General features: G+C 34.6%; 1 protein-coding gene and 1 non-coding gene across 3 annotated transcripts in view; one reads left to right on the forward strand and one right to left on the reverse strand.

Annotated features, from left to right (window-relative positions):
* Positions 1–18,520, forward strand: part of MIPOL1 (mirror-image polydactyly 1) — a 370,127-nt gene that overhangs the window by 244,203 nt on the left and 107,404 nt on the right. The window lies entirely within an intron of this gene.
* LOC115836256 lies at positions 3,939–4,043 on the reverse strand. The gene has a single exon (XR_004031218.1). It is a non-coding gene; the product is annotated as a U6 spliceosomal RNA (small nuclear RNA).

Here is an 18,520-nt window from a genome sequence, read left to right on the forward strand (position 1 = left end):
ATATGTCGAGTGATTTGGACTGTATTTATTAAGCATTCATCTCTTCTTCCTCTCAACTTAGAGAATATGGCATTTACTAAGTTACTTAACTTCTGAATGTTGATTGCCTCACCTGTAAACAGCAATAATATCTAACCTGCTTAATATGAAAATCAGTGAGAGATATATCTGAATGTTTTTGAAAACTTTAAAGCACTGTGCAAAGGAAATGTATTAATAAATGTAATTTATAAAATCACTTACAAATGTTTGCTGTCTTGAGACATAAGACAATTAAATTAGTAAAGAGGCTATTGCTACTGAAGTAAATTTATATCTTCTATAGCTTTCCGTCCAGAAGGACGTTTTTTGGCATTATCAGTTTTCACAATTTTCTGCGCCTTATTCAACATAGTAAGTTTTAAGAATAAAACTAAATTTCAACATGTATAGCTCTCAACTGCTAATTGTTATTCTACAAAGTGACTCAACCTCCTTTTAAGAGCATTTAACAAAATATTTTGTCACTTAATGGTTGTGCCTAGCAAAGGACCCAGAGTTTGTATTAGAATGGGCTTGCTAATTATAGGTCCTGGAATTTGATGTTTCTAAACATTGTTTCTATTAGCTTGAGAAAAATGTAATTTTATATTTTGTTAGATTAAAAAAGTGCAGTGTTTCCCTTGGTCTTGGCACTCAGAATCACTATTATTATAGGTCCACAGGTGGCAGTTGCCTCCTACATAGGTAATCTTTGATTCATCGCTTTCTTAAATTTAATTTATAACCAGCTTTTGCTAGATTTTTCCTTGCAATCATTGTCACTTTTGCCTTTTCCTACTTAGACTACACCTGAATAATTTCATGCCCAAACTTTTTTTGCTACTCTGTTTACTTGTCTTCTCTGTCCTTACTTAAAATCCCTGAAACTTTATTTTCACCCTCTCATTCAGCCATCAATAGTATTTAACAATACCACATTACATATATAATAAAGTCCAAACTTTTTAATGTAACATTCATGAACTTCCTCGATATTGCTGCCATCTCTGTTTCTTTTCTTTTCTTTTATTTTTTTTGAGACAGAGTCTTGCTCTGTCGCCCAGGCTGGAGTTCAGTGGTGCGATCTCGGCTCACTGCAAGCTCCACCTCCCAGGTTCGCGCCATTCTCCTGCCTCAGCCTCCCAAGTAGCTGGGACTACAGGCACCCACCACCATGCCTGGCTAATTTTTTTTTTGTTGTTGTATTTTTAGTAGTAACGGGGTTTCACCATGTTAGCCAGGATGGTCTCGATCTCCTGACCTCGTGATCCACTCGCCTCGGCCTCCCAAAGTGCTGGGATTACAGGCGTGAGCCACTGCACCCGGCCCTGTTTCTAATTTAATATTTCACCAATCATCTTTTTGCTTCCCAGTTTCATTTATATTTGTGTCACTGGTATACTGCTTCACACATAGTAAGTGCTCACCAAATATTTGTTACACTGAATTGACTATTTTGTACACTCCCAAAATAGATTGTTCAGCATTCCATGGACACACCCAACAATTTCCCACTTCAGTGCTTTCTCATATGTTGTCATTTCCTCCTGGACTACTCCATCTCTGCCTATCCCATTTTTATTGAGGCTTCACATCCTATTTTAAATAACAGCTATTCTATTAATCCTTTTCTAATCTTGTCCATTAGACGTGATCTCACTATGTAAAATTCCTACCATAGTTATTCACAGTGGCTCTCTCTCAATACATACCTCGTGCCTTCTTGTCCAATAGTTCTATGAATATGTGTCTTAACTCCCCTACTAGTGCTTCTGTTCTTTATGTATAGCAAGACTTCAGTAAATATATGTCAACAAATGAAGAAACAATCAAAGTTAACACTAGATTGAAAGTTTATTCAGATGTAAAGTGTCTCCTGCACAATGTTTTTTTTCTGTGCATTGCATATAATAAGAACTCATTGATAAATGTGTAAATGAATGAATGATTTTAGATGACAGGAACCTAGTCCAGCATGTAGGTTATTTACACGGTTGTGGGTCAAAATGGGGTCTCCATATAATGAAGCAAATATATCACCTACCAAAAAAATTTCTTTTTTTTTAGACCTACGGTGTTCATATTTGAAAACTATCATTGGAAACATTTGTTTGGATTTTACCTTTCTTAAAATTTAGAATTAAAAAAAAACTTAGGAAATAGTATCATTATCCACTGTTCATTGCAGCATTATTCTTAGAATGAAAAAATAAATTAAAATATTTTCCGTGGATGCTTTGTTTGGTCTGCATATCATTGGAAAAAATATATTAAATTCATTGCCAAAATGAGATCTAGGAGATCTGGCAATGTGGCACCCTTAGGATTATAGTATGACATGTTTATTATTCAGGGTTCTTCAGAGAAAGAGAACCAATAGACTGTATATAAATAGGGCAAGAGATTCGTTTTAAGAAGTTGGTTCAAACAATTGTGGGGCCTGGCAAGTCTGAAAATCTCAGAGCAAGCCATCAGGCTGGAAAACCAGTGAAGGATTGATGTTGTACTTTTTAAAATTTTTATTTTTGACTCAGGGTCTCGCTCTGTTTCCTAGGCTGGAGTGCAGTGGTGCAATCATAGCTCACTGCAGCCTCAAACTCCCATGCTGAAATGATCCTCCTGCCTCAGCCTCCTGAGTAGCTAGGACTACAGGCACATGCCACCTTGCCTAATTTTTTTTTTTAATTATACTTTCAGTTCTGGGATACATGTGCAGAATGTGCAGGTTTGTTACACAGGTATACATGTGCCATGGTGGTTTGCTGCACCCATCAACCCATCATCTATATTAGGTATTTCTCCTAATGCTATCCCTCCCCTTGCCCCCCAGCCTCCAACATGCCCCGGTGTGTGATGGTCCCCTCCCTGTGTCCATGTGTTCTCATTGTTCAACTTCCACTTATGAGTGAGAACATGCAGTGTTTGGTTTTCTGTTCCTGTGTTAGTTTGCTGAGAATGATGGTTTCCAGCTTCAACCATGTCCCTGCAAAGGACATGAACTCATTATTGTTTGTTTGTTTTTTTGAGACCAAGTCTTGATCTGTTGCCCAGGCTGGAGTGCAGTGGCGTGATCTCAGCTCACTGCAACCTCTGCCTGCCAGGTTCAAGTGATTCTCCTGCCTCAGTCTCCCGAGTAGCTGGGATTACAGGTGCCCGCCACCATGCCCGGCTAATTTTTGTATTTTTAGTAGAGAAGGGGTTTCACCATGTTGGCAAGGCTGGTCTCAAACTCCTTATCTCAGGTGATCCACCCGCCTCGGCCTCCCAAAGTGCCAGGATTACAGGCATGAGCCACCGCACCCGACCCTGAACTCACTCTTCTTTATGGCTGCATAGTATTCCATGGTGTATATGTGCCACATTTTCTTTATCCAGTCTATCATTGATGGACATTTGGGTTGGTTCCAAGTGTTTCCTATTGTGAATAGTGCTGTAATAAACATACGTGTGCATGTGTCTTTATCATAAAATGATTTATAATCCTTTGGTTATATACCCAGTAATGGGATCGCTGGATCAAATGGTATTTCTGTTTCTAGATCCTAGAGGAATCACCACACTGTTTTCCAAAATGGTTGAACAAATTTACACTCCCACCAACAGTGTAAAAGCATTCGTATTTCTCCACATCCTCTCCAGCATCTGTTGTTTCCTGGCTTTTTAATGATCACCATTCTAACTGGTGTGAGATGGTATCTGACTGTGGTTTTGATTTGCATTTCTCTAATGACCAACGATGATGAGCTTTTTTTCATATGTTTGTTGGCCACATAAGTGTCTTCTTTTGAGAAATGTCTGTTCATATCCTTTGCTCGTTTTTTGATGAGGTTGTTTTTTTCTTGTAAATTTGTTTAAGTTCCTTGTAGGTTCTGATATTAGCCCTTGGTTAGATGGATAGTTTGCAAAAATTTTCTCCCAAAAATATGGAATGCTTCACGAATTTGCCTGTCATCCTTGCACAGGGGCCATGCTAATCTTTTCTGTGTGGTTCTAATTTTAGTATATGTACCCAAGGTGAGCACTAATTAAAAAAAAAAAAAAAATAGAGACAAGATCTCACTATGTTGCCCAGGCTGGTCTTGAACTCCTGAGCTCAAGCAATCCTGTCACCTCGACTTCCCAGTGTTGGGATTACAGGTGTGAGCACTTAGCAGATGTTGTGGCCTTGAGTCTCAAGATGCAGAATTTCTTCTTCCTTAGGGGATCTCAGTCTTCCACTGATTGGATAAGGTCTACTCATAATTATAGAGGCAGTCTATTGTACTCAAAGTCTACTGATTAAACATGTTAATCACAGCAAAAAAAACAAAATACCTTCGCAGCAACATCTAGATTGCTGTTTGACCAAATATCTCATTACCATAGCCTAGCCAAGTTGACACATAAAATTAACCATCACACGTGCATTTCAACAATTGACTAGGGCTAGGTAAAAATTACCCTCTCTAAAAGGGGCATGCACTTGCCATTTCACCACACTTTCTATTCCACCTACTTTGTGAATTAAAAGTCATCTTTCTCGACCCTGTAGGTATTTAATTTTATGACCCCAGATGTATGTTGTGATATTACTTATAAAATGGATGTTTGTACACATATACATATGCTCTGGCCCCTGGCTACCTCTCTAACCTTATTTCTTAACATGTTTCTACTCTTGGTTCACTCCTGCCACACTAGTTTCCTTAAAAACTCAAATATTCTAGGTGTGCTCCCATCCCAGGGCCCTGCCATGTGTTTTCTCTGCCTGGAGTGTTCTACCCCTGGAATGTCACATGAGTCTGTTCCTTTACTTTGTTCAACTTCCTGCTTCAATGTCACAAGATCACACTATCTAAAATAGTGTACCCTGTTACTACATCACTCTATTTGTTACCCTCCTTTATTATTATTTTTTTTCATAATAGACATGCTTACATGACACTATACTGTATTAGTGGATTGTCCTGTAGGATTTTTTTTTTTAACCACTGAATCTTATACCTGAATCAGTGCTTGGCATGTCTCTGATGCTCAATAAGTGTTTTGAATGAATGAGTATGTATTAATATATGTGTATGCTTAAACATTGTGATACATTAGAAACTTAACAGCAGGTTGCCTGGGAAGTGAGACTGAGTCTAGCAGTCAGATTTCTTATATCCATGGTAAGTGAGAGAAGGGGACGTTTTAACTTTTATTTCCATACCCTAATAAAGTGTTTGAATTTAAAAATTTTTTATGTACATGTATTACTTTTGTGTATTATAGCAGTGAGTTTGTAAGTTTTGAAAAGACTCATGCATGGTAACCTGCACAAAATAAGCTTAATGCTTAGAATTGATAATGAAAAACTGATCCATGTTTTGGTATATATATATTTATGACAATGTGGTTAATTTTTTTAAAATAGATTTTATTAGTGTTGTGCTTTACAAAAGGCAGGATTTATAAGGGAATTAAATTCCAGAGTACACTTTATTCACCTGTGTTATGGAAAATATACATATAAATGATATCTTCACTTGCATTTTATGTTTGCCAAATATTTTTAATTGTTTTTGAAGGTATTTTACATGGCAGTAATTCAAGCAGTTTTTAAAAGTAAAATAAGATGTTAAAAAAAATACTACCAACTTTAAAAGAACTATTAACCTGACATTCTTCTTCCACTTGATACAGAAGCAGGATTCTGTGACTGGTTAGAGATGAAGAGGGTGCCTTTTTAAAATAATTCAATCCTGTGAACACCAGCTATAGTCAGAAATGATAAGGAGAGGAGAGAGTTCCTTCATATTTCAATAAATTTCACTCAGTTTAATTAGGTTTATTTAGTATATTTTAATTATAGATGTTTTCTTTTTCTTTAAATGACGCATTAATAAATGAATTAAAGATTTTTATTGAATCTAAACTAGTTAAAAATATTTGGCAAATGAAAATAATAGCTAATAATTGAAGACCTTTGTTCAGGAACATTCTGATTCATTAATTGCAAAAACAATAAATGTTAAACATACAGTACAAGATCTAATAAACTGAGATCTTTAAGCTAGTTTTGATTTCTATAAACTTTCTAATGCCACTGCTGTCATAAAAAGCTTAGTAAATATTGACTGAGGATGATGATGACAATCCGGCAGTATTTTTAAGACTGGGTGGCACTGGCAGTACAGTCAGATATCCGGGACTTAACATTGTTATTTTGCCATGAGGCCCTTCCACCTGGCCCTATCCCAAAAGGATAAATGTTTACCTATAGTTAGGTATTTAAATGTGTAAATATTCCAGATTCAATTATATGTGAGGTAGCTAGAGTTTTCATTCTTTAAATAATGAACTAGTTCTCTAAAGTTTAAATGATTTACAAGTTTGCAAGGGTCAAAATAGACTTGACTGAATGTTTTCCCCATAATTTGAAAAACATTATTTTATGAGCTCAGTTCAGTATAAAAATATTATGCCCCACTGACTATTCCAAACCTAAGATGTTTATGAAACTTATGAATTTATTAAGGTTTAATTTACTATTCTATTTAGTTGTTAAGCTTTAAATGTTGTTGTACAGTATGTCTTGTTCTCTTTAGGCTTAAAAGGGTTTTATGACAATCAGTATTCTGTTAATGTAGTTCCAGTTATTCCCCAAAAATATCTTCTAAAACTTCCTGGTTCTGATTGAATCACAACTGAACAATATTCAGTTACTATGTAAAGCAATCAAGAAGTTCAAAAGCCTAGAGATAGGGACTGGCTTTTTAGTTTAGTTTTATTCAATGTTAATCTGATAAAGATTTTCATTTATTTTAACCCATGGAAAGTTTAGTTGTCCTATCAAGCTTGGTTAGCTGTTCTAAACTATAAAAAATAAAAATTTTTGAAAAAATTACATGAAAAAAGGTGAAAATTGAGATTTTGTCCGAGAAAGTTGGACACACTGTTCACTTAAATTATAATTAATAATGAAGAAAACGTCATATATTTCTAAATCTACTTTCATTAGATCTTCCTTCACCTTTTCATTTGTAAAACTTTTGTTTTCCATTCATTCTTTTGTATGATACAGTGTTTTAATTCAGAGCTAACACCACAGTAAGACAGATGGTGCAGGTTCTGACTTTCTAGCTGAGTGACCATCAACGGGTAATTAACCTCTCAAAGCCTCAATTTCCTGACCTGCAAAATAAGAATTGTAATTATACCTGCCTCATATCATTGTTTTAGAATAACCAAATCAAATAATGCATATACAATGCTTTATACAGTACTTGGGTACACTTAGGTATGTAATAAAGGTAACCCATTATTATTATAATCCCAATGTTGAGGTTTTTTTGTTTTTTTTTTTGAGACAGAGTCTAGCTCTGTCGCCCGGGCTGGAGTGCAGTGGCGCAATCTTGGCTCACTGCAAGCTCCGCCTCCCGGGTTCACGCCATTCTCCTGCCTCAGCCTCTCCGAGTAGCTGGGACTACAGGCGCCCGCCACCACGCCCGGCTAATTTTTTGTATTTTTAGTAGAGACGGGGTTTCACCATGGTCTCGATCTCCTGACCTCGTGATCCGCCCGCCTCGGCCTCCCAAAGTGCTGGGATTACAAGCGTGAGCCACCGCGTCCGGCCCAGTGTTAAGTTTTTATTGTTATCATTAGCTCTTTTTTGAGATTCTGTTAATACATTTATAACTTTTTTTTAGCTTTTTAGGCATTAAATGCAGTATTTTGTGAACACAATATGCAACCATTTGATTTTTCTTTAGGAACAAGTTTTCGCTGTAGTTAAGACGGTTGATTTTTTTCTTGTGAGGCATTTAAAAAATATTTTGTCAAAATGGCATGCTTGAACTTAGATTTGGCCCTTTTTGATCAACAGTTTGTTTTCAGGAGTTGTTTATTCACACAGCAACATTTTAATGTTCAAAAATATATTGAGAAATTCAAATCTAATAATTTTCATCACTTGTCCCCTAACCTATGAAAAACATGTTTTCCAAAGAGTACAAATTCAAAATATAACATTTTCTTCAATGTTTTGTGTTAAAACTGTTACCCCAGAAAATACAGATATAATTTTTAAAGCTATGTTTGTAATTCCTTCTATCTTATATCTTGGAGTTCGATACGTGTGTTATCTTATTTAATCCTTTCAACATCCTTGTAAGGCATCATCCCTTTTTGGAGAGGAGAAAACTGAAACAGAGAGAAAACTAACATCCCCTAGGTTACATTAAGGCCATCGACAGTGGCATAAATATTATCTAATCCTCCTGATAGCTGGGCCTTTTACTTTGCTACTGGACCCCTTCCTCTACTCTTGCCTCCCTCAGAAATACTGCTGAAGCAAAACTGGTACTTCAGCATTATTTCCCTAATTTGGATACGCTTGACATGTTTATTGCACAAAACACATCACTGAGACCATGTTAAAGGCAGGTTAACACAGTAAAAGAATCTGACCTGCTTTGGAGTTTAACAGTCTGTCTGTGTTCAACCAAACTGCACAGATTACAACCACAGTTGATGTCTGGATTTATAAATAGACGCTCTTTGATTTTTTTTTGAACCTTTAAGCTCTCGCATTATATCATATGTTAGACTACAAAAACTAAATACTGTGCCTAACAGCAATTTTATCCATACAGTCATAACAGTTTATGTTTATTAGTATGTTGTGGTATTAATATTGTTGTTTTATCTGTGCTGTAGCACAATCACTAACCTAACAACAATCATATTTAGTAGTAACCATTAACCAAATAGCTATTTTGAGTTGTATATGAATTTATTAAGAGCCTACTGTGTACTAAAGACTGTACAGACTTGTGTGAAACATAGAGTTAACAAAGGATAAGATGCAATTGCCACCTCCAAATAGATTCTAATTAACTGGAGAGAAAAAATATATACTAAAAATGAACATACGTTACTATGTGCTGTTAAATGAAATAATTGGACACTTCCATGGCAAGTCACAGAAGGGAGAGATTCTTCTAGGCTTGAATAAATTTCACAAGATTTTATGGAATACTTGAGAATTGAAGTATATGAACCAATAAGTTTCTGATAGAGAGGAGGAGGAAGAGGGCATTCTAGACTGGAAGAACAGAATAAGCAAAAGTGGAGGTTTAATGAACATATTGTGTTATATTATGGAATTGAGAGAAAATTGCTGGAATTTTATTGTTAACATGTATTTAGTTTTTATTCTGTGTTTCCTGGAGAGCCTTGGGAATATAGAGCTTATTTTTTGAAGCATTAAAAATTAAACTTATACTCAAAAGAAATAGTTCAATACTTTATATAAAATTTAAAGCATCTTAAAAGCCTAAATACATTTTTGAAAAGCTTATTATGGAGAATTTTGGACATATACAACAGCCTACAGAATGAACTCTACATGTACACATCACTTGCCCCTGAAAACATCAACCCCTGGTCAATCAAATTTCATTCACAGTCTCATGCACATACCCCCACTCTCTGGTATTATTTTAAAGTAAATCACATGTACAATGTTACTTTACTTATAAATATTTCAGTATGTATCATCTAAAAGATAAGGACTCTTATTTTAGCATAACCACAATACCATTAACATACTTAAAAACAATTTAACAATAATGTATTTTATTTAATGAATTTATTCTTTTGAGACAGGGTCTTCCTCTGTTGCTCAGGCTGGAGTGCAGTGGTGCATTCACAGCTCACTGCAGCCTCCCCCTCCAAGGGTCAGTCTCCTGAGTAGCTAGGACTACAAGCTCACACCACCATGCCTGGCTAATTTGTTGGGGTTTTTTGTGTGTGAAGACAAGGTCTCACTGTGTTATCCTTGCTGGTCTTGAGTGCCTGGACTCAAGTGCTTCTCCCAGCTCAGCTTCCCAAAGTGCTAGGATGACAGGCATGAGCCACTACACTTGGCCTAAAAATAATTTCTTAATATCATCAAATATCCACTCAGTGTTAAAACTTCCAGTTGTTTCATGTCATAAAGTCTAATTTGTTTTAATCAAGATTTAAATAAAATCCACACATTGCAATTGACTTACGGACATTTTTGTTATATAAACTTATGTGGCACAAATACAGTTTCATTACATGCACAAATTAAGTGAGGGTCAGATCAGGGCTTTTAGGGTATCCATCACCTGAATAATGTACATTGTAGCCATTAAGTAATTTATCATTATCTACCCCCTCACCTTTCTGAGCCTCTATTGTCTATCATTCCACTCTCTATTGTCCATGGGTACACATTTTTTAGCACCCAATTATGAATGAGAACATGCAATATTTGTCTGTCTGTGTCTGGCTTCTTTCACTTAAGATAATGACTTCCGATTCCATTCATGTTGCTACAAAAAACATGATTTCATTCTTTTTTATAGCTGAGTAGTATTCTATTGTGTATATATACCATATTTTCTTTATCCAGTTGTCTGTGATGGACACATAGTTTGACTCCACATATTTGCCATTGTGGATTGTGCTGTGATAAACATACGAGTGCAATTTAATGATTTCTTTTCCTTTAGGTAGGTACCAAGTAGTAGTATTGCTGGATCAAATAGTAGTTCTGTCTTAAGTTCTTTGAGAAATCTCCATACTGTTTTCCACGGAGGTTGTCCTAATCTACATTCCCACCAACAGTGTATGAGTTCGCTTATGTCTGCCAACTCACCAACATGTTATTTTCTGACTTTCTAATAATGGCCATTCTGAGTGGTGTCAATGAGGATGTCTCATTGAGATTTTAATTTGCATTTCTCTGATGAGTGGTGATGTTGAGCATTTCTTCATATACCTATTGGCTATTTGTATGTCTTTTGAAAAAATGTCTATTCTTATCAACTGACACTTTTTAATGGGATTATTTGGTTTTGCTGTTGTTATGTGAGTTTCTTGCCCTTGCAGATGCATATTTTTCAAATATTTTCTCCCATTCTTCAGGTTGTCTGTTCACTTTGTCGATTATTTATTGTGTTGTGCAGAAGCTTTTTAGTTTAATCAAGTCCCATTTGTCTATGTTGTTGTTGTTGTTGTTTGTGCTTTTGAGATCTTAGTCATGAATTATTTGCCTAGACCAATGAACAGAAGAGTTTTCCCTAGGATTTCTTCTAGGATTTTTATAGTTTTAAGTCTTACATTTAAGTATTTAATCCATCTTGAGTTAATTTTTCTATATGGTGAGAGATAAGGGTCCAGTTTCTTCTGCATATGGCCATCCAATTTTCCCAGCACCATTTATTAAAAAGAGCATCTCTTCTCCAGTGTATGTTATTGTCAATTTTGTCAAAGATCAGTTGGCTGTAAATATGTGGCTTTATTTCTGGGTTTTCTATTCTGTTCCATTGATCTGTGTGTCTATTTTTGTACCTGTGGCATGCTGTTTTCATTACTATAGCCTTGTAGTATAATTTGAAGTCAAGTAACATAATGTACTGTAAAAAGCCTCTAGTTTTGTTTTGTTTTCTGTTTTTTGTGGTTTTTTGCTTAGGATTACTTTAGTTATTCATACTCTCTTTTGGTTTCATAAAAATTTTAGGATTGTTTTTCCCAATTCTGTGAAAAGTGATGTTGGTATTTTGATAGGCCCTGCGTTGAATCTGCAGATTTCTTTGGGTAGCATGGTCATTTTAATAATATTAATTCTTCTGATCAATGAGCATGGGATGTTTTTCCATTTGTTTGTGTCAGCTACAGTATCTTTAATCTGTGTTTTGTAGTTCCCCTTGTAGAGATCTTGGCCACCTAATGTGCTGGGATTGCAGGTGTGAGCCACCATGCCCCACCACTGTGGATTTTTCATAGATGCCCTTTTGTAGGTTGAAAAAGTTTCCTTCTATTTCTACTTTGTTGTGTGTGTGTGTATGTGTGTGTGTCTGTTGTAAATGGAATTGCATTCTGGAATTGGCTGTCAGCTGGATGTTATTGTTATACAGAAATGCTACTGATTGTTGTACATTGATTTTGTATCCTGACACTTTAGCAAAGTTGTTTATTATTTCCAGGAGCCTTTTCACAGAGTCTTTAGGGTTTTCTAGGTATATAATCATATTGTCAACAAAGAGAGATGGTTTGACTTCTTTTCCTATTAAAATGTCTTTTATTTCTTTCTCTTGCCTGATTGCTCTGACTAGGACTTCCAGAACAATGTTGAATAAGAATGATGAGAGTGGACATCCTTGTGTTGTTCCAGTTTTCAAGGGGAATGATTCCAATTTTTGCCCATTCAGTGTGATGTTGGCTGTGGGTTTGTCATAGATGGCTCTTATTATCTTGAGTTATGCTCCTTTGATGACTAGTTTGTTAAGGTTTTTTATCCTGAAGGGATATTGAATTTTATCAAGAGCTTATTAAACCTGCACATGTACCCCTGAATCTAAAATAAAAGCTGAAATTATAAAAATAAATAAATAAATAAAAATTTTAAAAAATTGTTACTGAAGGTACCATAAAAAAAGAAGAAAATAACCTTTACAATAGCATCAAAAAGAATAAAATACTTTGGAATAAATGTAAGAAAAGATTATTCCAAATACTTACACTTTGAAAATAACAAAACATTGTTAAAGAAATTAAAGAAGATCTAAATAAATGGAAAAACATCTGTGTTCATGGATCAGAAGACTGTATTTATACTCTTAAGATGACAAGAATCTACAAATTCAATGTAATTTCCATCAGAATGCTAGCTTCTTTGTAGAAATTGAATTCTAATTCTAAAATTCATATGGAAATGAAAGAAATCCAGAATAGCCAAACTGATCTTGAAAAAAAGAGCAAAGGAGGCAGACTCACACCTCTTGATTTCACAACTTACTGCAAAGCTACACTAATCAAAACAGTGTGGTATTAGCATAAGAATAGACATCTTGAAATTGAATAGAATTCGGAGTCTAGAAATAACCCCATAGTGGGCATAAAAAGAAATAGAAACTGAACAGTGCAATATCCATTAAAGAAATTGAAGTCCAAAGCAGGAGAAGCTTTAGGCCAGGAGTTTGAGACCAGTCTGGGAAACACAGTGAGACCCTATCTCTACTAAAAATTTAAAAATTAGCTAGGCATGGTGGTGTGTACCTATAGTTCCAGCTACTGGGGAGGCTGAAATGGGAGGATTGCCTGAGCCCAAGAGGTTGAGACTGCAGTGAGCTATGATTGCACCACTGCACTCCAGCCTGGGTGACAGAGAGACTGTCTCACAAAAAAAAAAAAAAAAAAAGAAGGAGGAGGAAGAGGAGGAGGAATTGAATTCATAATTTAAAACATTTTGCAGAGAAACTTCAGGCCCAAGTGTCTTCATGGTGAGTCTTGCCAACCATATAAGAAGGACATAATAACAGTCTTAACACAAACATTTTCAGAACATAAAAGAGGATGGAACACTTCCCAACTCAGTCAGTAACATCTGTTTTACATTAGTGTGAAAACTAGATGAGGGAATTACAGGAAATGAAAACTGAGGCCAAAGTCCTTCATGATGATGATAGGCTCAAAAAAAAAAAAAAAAAACTTCTACAAAAACTAGCAAACCAAATCCAACAGCATATGTAAAGGGTACTGCAGTGCAAAGGGTGGCAATGCAAGGTTGGTTTAACATTTGAAAATCAATGTTATTTACCATGTTAACAGAATAAGGGAGAGAAAATAATCATTCCAGTGGATGCAGAAAAAGCATGTGATAAAATTCAAAACCCATTCAGTTGTTCAATCTGACTGATAAAGAACATTAGGAGAAAATTTACAGCTATTATATTTAATGACAAAGGCTCAACGATTTCTATGTAATATCAAGAACAAAGCAAGGATGATCTTCCCACTTCAACTTTCTGTAGGAACCCATAATTATTAAAAATTGAAAAAATAAAGCTGCTTTTATTTGCAGATGATACGTTGCACACAGCCTAAGGATTCCTAAGGATTCCTTAAAAGAAACTGATCTTTTAAATTTCATTTTCTAATTGTTCATTGCTAATATATGGAAATACAATTGATTTTTAAATATTGATCTGAATTAACTTATTCTAGTAGCTTTTTAAAGGTTGCGTACAAAATTATGAGAAATTTAAGGATGAATTCAACACTGTACTCTGAAAACTACAGATTGCTGAAAACAATTATGGAAGACGCATATAAATGGAGAATTAGGTAGTGTTCATAAATGGGAACACTCAATATTGCTGTGATATCAGTTCTTTCCAAATTGATCTGTAGGCTATATATTACCCTAATAAGAATTACATTTGTCTTTACTGTAGATATTGACAAGGTAATTCTAAAATTTATATAAAAATGCAAATGATTAGAATTGCCAAAGCAATTTTATAAAAGACACAGTTGGAGGAATACCTGATTTCAAGATATATTCTGTAAAGTCACAGATATCAAGACATTGATATTGGTGAAAGAGTAAATGTACATATAGATCCGGAGGATAAGAGAATCCTGCACATATATGGTCAGTTTATGTTCAACAATGAAGACACGGCAATTCATAGGGAAAAGGGCACCATTCAAGGAGTAGTGATAAAACAAGTGGATATGTAAACAATTATTTGTAAAAAATTAACATTAACCCTAACCTCACATCCTTCACAAAAATTACCATGACAGTTGCTTTTTCTTATTTTACTTTTTATTTGTACACCTACTATACTATCTGGCTGATAGTAGGTGCTAAGTAATGGTTTGTATAATAATAAACAACTACACTCTAGTTCTCCTAGTTTCTGAATCTAATTTCAGTGAAAGATGCCCATCACACTTTTAGGAGGTGAACTTTTAAGTTTTACCTTCAAAAAGATATAACCAAATTAGACTGTTTCTAGTTCCCTCATTTTACTGTGTCAATCTGGGTAGCTTTCCAATCATAGCTCCCTGAGGCACTCACCAGGCGCTGAAATGCTTTATAGTTTCACAGATATTTCTTTGTATCATTGCATTTGTATGTATTATAAGCTGTAAGAATAAGAACATGTTAAATTTAAATAGAGTAACAAGAGGCAGAACAATGATATGTGACTGTAGGTAATTCAATGCTATTTGTTGATGGTGCCCATTTGCATTTTATTCCCACTGTCAGCTAGAGTCAACATGACTTCTACTTTTATTTTAAATACTTTAATTCCAGTGAGCTGTTTTTTTTTTTTTAATACTACAGATATAATGTGACTTTTATTTTGCTCAAAGAACTTAGAGAATATTGGTACCTATCTTTTTAAAGTGTGGGTAGATAGGTAGTTATGGATGTTGGTAGGTGAACTAAAGAGATCAAATGACTTGGCCATTGACATAGAAGAGCAAGATTGGAGCCAAAGTTCAGGACTCTTGACTGATTTTATAAAACAAGCAGAAAAAGTGCATACTTTTGAGTACCTCTCATTACAAGGCTGCAAACTAGATATGCTCTTAAATTAAAGACAAAAATAAATAAAGTCTGATCAACCAAAACTAAAATATTTCTCTCCAAAACTGTTTCATAATTATTACTTCAGTCACTGCACTAGTGAGAAAACCCCAATTAGGTGCTAATAGTCCTTTATAACCCTTCAATACCTGCCAATCTTCCTTTAAAGGGAGTCTCTGCACTATAGCACTAGCAGCCATAGCCAGTGTGGGCTAATGCAGGAGTGTAGAGATCATTGCAGAAGGCAGCACAGAATCTGAAGTAAGAAATGTGAATCAACATGTCGTGTACATGCTACTTAGTTTGAAACTGGTATTAGTAGTAGTCTATTTATAAAGTGCCCACTGTATCACTAGCAGGAAATCCTGTTTGTTTTCACTGATGTTGTTTTAAATAGGTTCTAATACATAGCAAAATTCTTTTTGCTTGCCAAACTATATTTATTGACTTTTTTTCTTCTTGAAGGATTGTTTTATTTGCCAATAAATAATTGCAGCTAGCAAAAAAATAAAACTGGCAGTTTTCAAAGACTAGACAGTTCACTTTATTCCGTAGCATAAAGTCTGAAAAATCTTTACAAAGAAGTTAATGTCTTCGTTTGCTGTGCTGTTCTTTTAAAATCAATAAGGTGGGGTTAAGCAAGAGAGTGCAAGGGAAGAGAAAGTTTTAAAGATCTTAGAGAACTAAAAGTCTTACTTTATACTGTTAATTATACTAAAAAACAAAACAGAATCTCAAATTTCAAAATCAGTACTCTGCTGACTCTTTCATATGTATGGAGGTCACTCATAGTTTTTGCATTAATCAATATTTTCTAATGAACATACAATGTGTTCAAATTACATGACACTTTCTTTTATGTCTTCAAGTTTAAGTTCTTCAGGTATTTATTTTTACATAACTCTTCAAACATTTCTAACTCATTTTTGATTCTTTGTATCTTCTCAAGAACTACCTTAAAATAATTTCTGGTTTATGCCAACAAAGAAGGGAATGGCAGCAAGATCACATTCTTCCTTCTGTCACTTGAGAAGTATTTTTTACATTCCATACATGGGTACTTGATCAGACAGGTTGCTAAAATTTTTGCCATGTCAAAGTCATTTCTAAGAATCAATAGCTTTTTCCATTTTCTTTTTTTTTTCCATTTTCTTTTAATCTTCCTGTTAATAAGTTCTGCAGTTGATACTACCAGTAAAAAAAAAAAAAAAATGGACGAAATCTTTGGCAGAGACAGTCCACAAAATAATTGCAAAAGTACTTAAATAAAACCTACATACACTCAGATTATAAGTAATTATATTTATGAGTATAAACGTTGACATAATGTAGACTTGTAGAAAACATATAAATCTGTAAAGTATTTATATTGTCACAAATAGTTCTAAAAAGTATTCAACAAACTGAATGGAGATGAAGAATTTGAATTTTATCATTCACCTGTCCTTCAGTGGAATTAGTAATGAAATTATTCGTTGCTTTTATACAAGTTGATGTTGAGATTTGAAAAATAGGAAACAACATTGCTGACCATGCTAACCATGTGGTATTCTAAAATTATAGCTCCTATCCTTTGGATTGAATTTGTCAACCGTGTGCCAAATAGAATGTTCTTTGGATCAAGACAAAAGGATCTTTAAAATACTTAACCAAGTACTTAAAATTGTACCGTATTTTGGGTTTCTTTCTTACTTGAGCCATGACTTTCTTGTACCGATTTTGTTTATCCTGCCTGAAATTTCTAATTACTTTTATTTATTTATTTATTTATTTTATTTATTTAGTTTATTTATTTTTTTGAGATAGAGTGTCACTCTGTTGCCCAGGCTGGAGTGCAGTGGTACTATCTCAGCTCACTGCAACCTTTGCCTCCTGGGTTTAAGCGATTCTCCTGCCTTGGCCTTCTGAGTAGCTGAGACTACAGGTGCACGCCACCATGCCTGGCTAATTTTTGTATTTTTATTAGGGACAGGGTTTCGCCATACTGGCCAGGCTTGTCTTGAACTCCTGACCTCAACTGATCTGCCAGCCTTGGTCTCCCAAAGTGCTGGGATTACAGGCCTGAGCCACTGTGCCTGGCCACCTTTCTTTTGGATCTTGTGCATCATTATTTCAGCTCTTCCCATCCTGTCACTCTTGATTTCTGTTTTATGAGGTCTCCCTTTATGCCAGGACGGTCCATCTCCCTGTTGCAGTCTAGACCTGTGTGTGGTTCTCCAGTCTGCTGCACAGTTTTCATCCTAGGATTTGCCTTCTCTTCTGCATTAGTTTTGCTGTGTCTCAGATTCTGTATCTTCTATCTTGCTTTATTTCCTCTTCAAGTAATTTCCAAACAGATAAGTTTTCTGAATATAGAATTCATATTTTAATATTACATCCTTTCAAAACTTTTAAGATGTTATTCTTTCTCTTTTCTTGCTTCTAGTAACTGCTTTCAGAATGAATCAATATTCTTTGTAGACGTTTTCTCATGGAAGATAATTTTTTTAATCTCAATTTTTTTTTTCATTTTGGTATTCTGATATCTCATAAGCAGGTGTCTAGGAATGGATCTTCCTTCATTTACTGTGATCTCCACTTATAGATGCTTGCAACTTGAAGATCTTTGGCTTTCATCTCTGAGAAATTTTCCTTAATATTATTTGATAGTTTTCTCTTTCGTTTTTCCCCTTGATGTCTCTCTTTCTGGTATCCTAATAGCCAGATATTATACTTTCTGTTCAGATTCTTTCATCTTTAAATTTCTGAAACATAGACTTAGAAATTTATTCAACTTGATTTCAAGTCTTTTTTATCAATGTATTTGAAATATTTATTTGTATAAATATAAAATTGTATCTACTTCCTCATTGTGTTTAAGTAGCATCTCATTTTCTAGCATAGAAATAAGTTGTCTATGGATAAAAAAATATTTTTAAGAAGCCTTGTACCTTGATAACGTAAAATATTCTGTATTCACTTAAAAATGTAATAAAGTGGTATTACAACTGTATTTATAAAGTTAATGCAGTCATAATATTATAGTTTTTAAATAGGAATATTATTTGTTTCCTCTACTCAAATTATTCTAAAAAATTTATTTTTAAGATCTATAGCACATTTATTCATGAAGATTGATATTTT

This window comes from Nomascus leucogenys, chromosome 1a, assembly GCF_006542625.1.
Source record: "Nomascus leucogenys isolate Asia chromosome 1a, Asia_NLE_v1, whole genome shotgun sequence".
Lineage (NCBI taxonomy): Eukaryota > Metazoa > Chordata > Mammalia > Primates > Hylobatidae > Nomascus > Nomascus leucogenys.